Raw genomic sequence first — 4,989 nt, 5'->3', positions numbered from 1 at the left:
TGTAGTGACAAATAGCTTCTAGTAAAACATTTTAAAGCATATGCCTATAATTTAAAAAATGAAGTGCACACAAATGGAGAATTCCCTACAAAGCTGATTTTTTAAAATAATACAACTTTATCCTGATTCTAAATGAAAAGAAATGGGAATGACAGTAACAAACAAGATTTCACCAATGGATACTGTGATGTGACTATAGTAGTCTTGTATTTGAAATTTAGGAAGGGTACTACTGCACTTCAAAAGAGCTAAATATGCAGGTCCAAAAAACGGAGTTGCTTTTGAAACTGCCACATTCACTCCAAAGCCCATTCATCTCTTTCAGCATCCCAAAGATTAAGCACATATTCTGTTTAGCTATACAATAAAGTTACCAAGGTGGTGTACCACTGACATCACAGGACAGTTGCCTATAAATCTAGACTTCTGACGCTGGGCTCCAGCTGTACTTTCTTATAGGTCATCATCCTCATCTGGGAGAACCTTTTTCTGAGCAACCTCTAGATCCTGCTCATACTGTGTTGCCAAAGCTGGGTCCAGGCAACCTCTGGTAGGACAATAGCTGTCACAACAAAGCTGTCTACTTTATTGCCACGCAGCACAATGGGGATGTTTTCACATACTCATACCAGATCTCTGTGTCAGTTATACACATTCTTGTAAGAAACCCTTACTCTTACATCAAACCTTATCATGGCATGCTGGACTTGGATGTAGTACCATCTCTCAGCCTACCAATTTTCTCCTGACCAGCCATATTCCCTACATTGAATTTAGTAGGTCCTCTATTGGAATGGATCTCAATACTCAAGAGCACCATACTTCTCAAATTCACCAGTCAGAATAACATTTCACAAAAGTAGTTTTTCCAGTACCACCATCACCAGCCAGTACAAATTTGAACCGGACTTGGGTTCTCCTTGGGCAGCCATTGTGATGTTGCTTTCAGAAGCATCTCCTGCTCCTCTGAGCCAACACTGATTATTTCTTTGAGTGTTTTTTTCTGTAATTAACTCCCACCTTTCTCTTACCACTCATCATAATTTGAGTTTTTGAAGTTTCTTACAACAATGGAAAGTTCATGAGGGCCACTAATTAGGTGCAAAAAATGATTCAAATACAAACCACTGTTCCAAGTTGTAAAATTATTTTCTTTATAGCTTTAGGATGCTGAATATTTAAACTGATTTTTTTGAGAAAATATATAAATGTGATTATATAGCAAATATTTTCTGTGATTGAAAGTTATTAAAGCATTTTCATTTTTCTCAAAGAGGTATTGACAATTTACCTACAGATCTGGACCCTCAGAGAGCCTGAGTTCTAGCCTAATCCTATGCTTTGCAACTTTGGAGAAAATCACCTAGCTTGTTGGCTAACAGCATCAACTACAAAATAAAAGGGCCAAATTAAAGCACTTCTAAAGATATTTCTATTTTTAAAATGCTGTAAGTTCTGCCATATTGCTTATATTAGTTTCACTTAAAATATTATGCTTTCCTAAATAAATAGAATATTACCTTCATATTTTTATGAATTCTTATATATCTATAGAACAAAATCTGTCCTTGATTTTACTTTTGCAGAAGTGACTACATTCTTAGGCAGATACAACTGAGTAAGGGAATCAACACAAGACAAAGTGGTTTAATTTATGTAATCTCAACTTTGTCTCCTAAGCAGACCAGAGTGAAGATAATGCTGACCAACTCACTATGCATAATGCATTGTGTAACACTGTGGCTCATGCTGACACATTTGTAACATTTATCTGAGAGAGAGAGAAAAAAAACCTTATGTAATGTGTCGATGCCTTGATAACTATATTCTAAAATATTTTAAGTGCTTAATTACAGTTTAAACACTGAAATCATGTTACAGAGAGGGGACTTGCTCTGGGACCAATGCAAACTTGAATTATTATTGAATAAATTGGAGAGATTTGAAAGTGGATTACCAAAAGATTTCTTAAGAACTAATTTTTTGTACTGGATTAGTGAAAGTTCTTATGGTTTATTAATTTGTATCCCCTTTAGAAATCTTTTTATTTATCTTATTTCTTACATTTGCTTGAAAAAATCCTTATGAGTATTTGAGTTAAAAGAAGAATGAAAGGGCTTTTAACATTTTTCTTGTTGCCTAATTCAATAGAAATTGCAGATAAGGAAAATTCTATTAAAATAGTTTTGAGTGTATCTTTATTCCTGTACAAACTGAATTAGTATTAAAATTCACACATGCAGATACACACACATCATTAAAGGATTTAGATAAAAATAGATAAAATAGGAACAAAGTTTCCTTTAAAAACATTAAGTCTGATAATGTAAACATTACTAATTTATACTTACTTGTTTAACAAAGGAGTTGAAGCTACTTAAAATATGGGTGCCATGAAGATGGTTTAAGTAAACAGTTGAGAAATTAGGTAAAGGAAAAATAAGGTTAGGAATACAATAAAAGCAGGGATTCAAAGAACACAGGTAGAAATGCCTATCATAGATCTTACGTATCAGAGGTGGGGCGCACATTTAGCCCTATTTTACTTAAAGCAAGATAAAAGTGCCAATTATGTTGTTAGCAAGACAAATTTAAACCTACTGTTAATGAGAAGATAGGTGTTTCTGCAACTGAAACTTGAAATCCATTTCTTTTATGAAATCTTCTGGACAATGCGTAAATTAAAAATATGCTTTGTGATATAATGGGCAAAAAACTCAATTGAAGCCTTATAATAAATATAATAATGCATTTTGGTTTTGGTTTTGCTTTTTCTGAGGGAGAGAGGGAGTATGAGCAGAGGGAAGAAAGGCAGAGGGAAAGGGAGAGAGAGAATCTTAAGATTAATCTTTTTTAAGATTTTACTTATTTATTTATTTGACAGAAAGAAATCACAAGTAGATGGAGAGGCAGGCAGAGAGAGACAGGGACGCAGGCTCCCCGCTGAGCAGAGAGCCCGATGCGAGACTCGATCCCAGCACCCTGAGATCATGACCTGAGCCGAAGGCAGCGGCTTAACCCACTGAGCCACCCAAGCGCCCCACTTAAGATTAATCTTAAGAATCACTGAGCTTGGAGCCCAACATGGGGCTTGATCCATGACACTGAGATCCTGACCTGAGCCAAAATCGAGAGTTAGATGCTTAACTGACTGAGCTACTCAAGTGTCCCAATTCATTAAGGCATCTAATACTTTTAAGATAGTGTTCTTATAGATAATAAGTCAAACAAATTCTGCTTCCTTAGTTGTAGTGCGTACAGTTTGATTTGTACCACTGGGTAAGCTGGATGCTATCTTGTATATATTTAATTTCATAAGACTCAAAACTTGCTAAACTTCTCTATTACATAGTTGGTTACAAAGAAGGAACCCTTCTTTGACTGTAAATTAAATTATAAACACACAGGCACACACACACAATCTAATAATAATATCTTTGAAATATTTAGATAAAAATGGAGACATGAAGTTTCTTCTGCAGGATAAATTAATTGAAGTATACCATGAAATACAGTGTGTCTTATAAACTTCACAGAGGTAAAAAGCAGAAATATCAGCATACATGATGACATATGATAACTGGTCTATGAGTTTGTCTAATTGAAAATGTAAGTGCTTAGAAGCAGTTGAAAAGAAGTGGGCTGACAATGTTTGCAGTCATTGTCATTTGCAGGATTTTGGGATTTGGTCTATTTCTGTTATTTTATATTTACATTTTTCCCCTATTCTATACATTTTTGAGTTTTCTATAATGAACATGTATTCTGCAATCAGGAAAGTTAATTATGTCTATTACTTCAAATTTATCATCCTGAAAAATATTCACAACAACCAGATTTACTGAGGTCACTATTAAATTTATGATTGTCTTTAGATCTTTTAGCTAGAATGATATAGAACTTAAATCAAACCTCTGATTTTCTAAGTTGAAAGTAATGAAGTAAAAGAAGTAGTTCTGTTACTCATTTAATGAGGGTTAAATGCAGTCCAAGCCATAATATTTGTTAATGGCTCTATTTCTGATTTTCTTACACTGATGAGGCAGGAAGAATCCATAATGTTTGGTGAGGAATGTTAAATTCATGAGAAGTAGAACTTTTATTAGGTCCAGGAAAATGGGTTAGAATTTAAAATTATTCCCAACCTCTGCCTTACCTTTGGGAGCAGAAGCCCATTTATGATCTAAGTGTCAAGTCCCTATTTCTATGTTGGCACAGTTTACATTTCACTTGAGATAACTTAATTAGGGACAATATTTGGTGACTTCATTAGTTCTGATGGTGGTGTTCCAAGATGGTGCTCAAACTCTGTTTCTGTTGTATTATCAGAATAGAGATGAGGCATGATAAATAAGTGTCATTAACTAAATATGGTGCTGCCATATAATTCTTTAGTGTGATTATATTGATCATTAAATATGAAATTTTCATTTTAATTTTATGTGCGTAGAACCTAGTTAAGTTAAACAGTCCATGTTATGGTAAAATCTTGTTTTTAAAGTATTTATTTTTATTTTAAATAATTTATTAATAATTTAATTTGATCATATAAATGATAACTTAATTATTAATAATTAATAAAATGATTTACTTTTAATTTAATTTAATTTAATTTTAAGTATATTATTTTATTATTTTAAAATATTTATTTTTCTGAGTCTACCTAATTACCATGTCTGAAATTTATTATTTTTTTATATTTTATTTACTTATTAGAAAGAGAGAAAGAGAGTACAAGCAGGGGGAGCGGCAGACAGAGGGAGAGGGAGAAACATACTCCAGGGACTTGATCCCAGGATTGTGACCTGAGCTAAAGGCAGATGCTTTAACCAGCTTAGTTACCCAGGTGCCCCTGTTTTTTTTTTTTTCCTTTTCTTTTCTCTTTAAGATTTGTTTATTTTATTTTGGGAGAGAGGGGGAGAGAGAAAAGGAAAGAGAGCAGGGAGAGAGGCAGAGGGAAAGAATCTCTAGCAGACTACTTTCTGAGTG

At 33.7% G+C, this 4,989-nt stretch overlaps 1 pseudogene; it reads right to left on the bottom strand.

Annotated features, from left to right (window-relative positions):
* Nucleotides 1-399: 399 nt before the first annotated feature.
* Nucleotides 400-932, bottom strand: LOC131828105 (GTP-binding nuclear protein Ran-like; annotated as a pseudogene).
* Between the last annotated feature and the right edge of the window lie 4,057 nt (nucleotides 933-4,989).

Source organism: Mustela lutreola, chromosome 3 (genome assembly GCF_030435805.1).
Source record: "Mustela lutreola isolate mMusLut2 chromosome 3, mMusLut2.pri, whole genome shotgun sequence".
Classification (NCBI taxonomy): domain Eukaryota; kingdom Metazoa; phylum Chordata; class Mammalia; order Carnivora; family Mustelidae; genus Mustela; species Mustela lutreola.
Note: the sequence above shows the minus strand (reverse complement) of the source record. Positions and strands in the feature narration are given on the sequence as shown.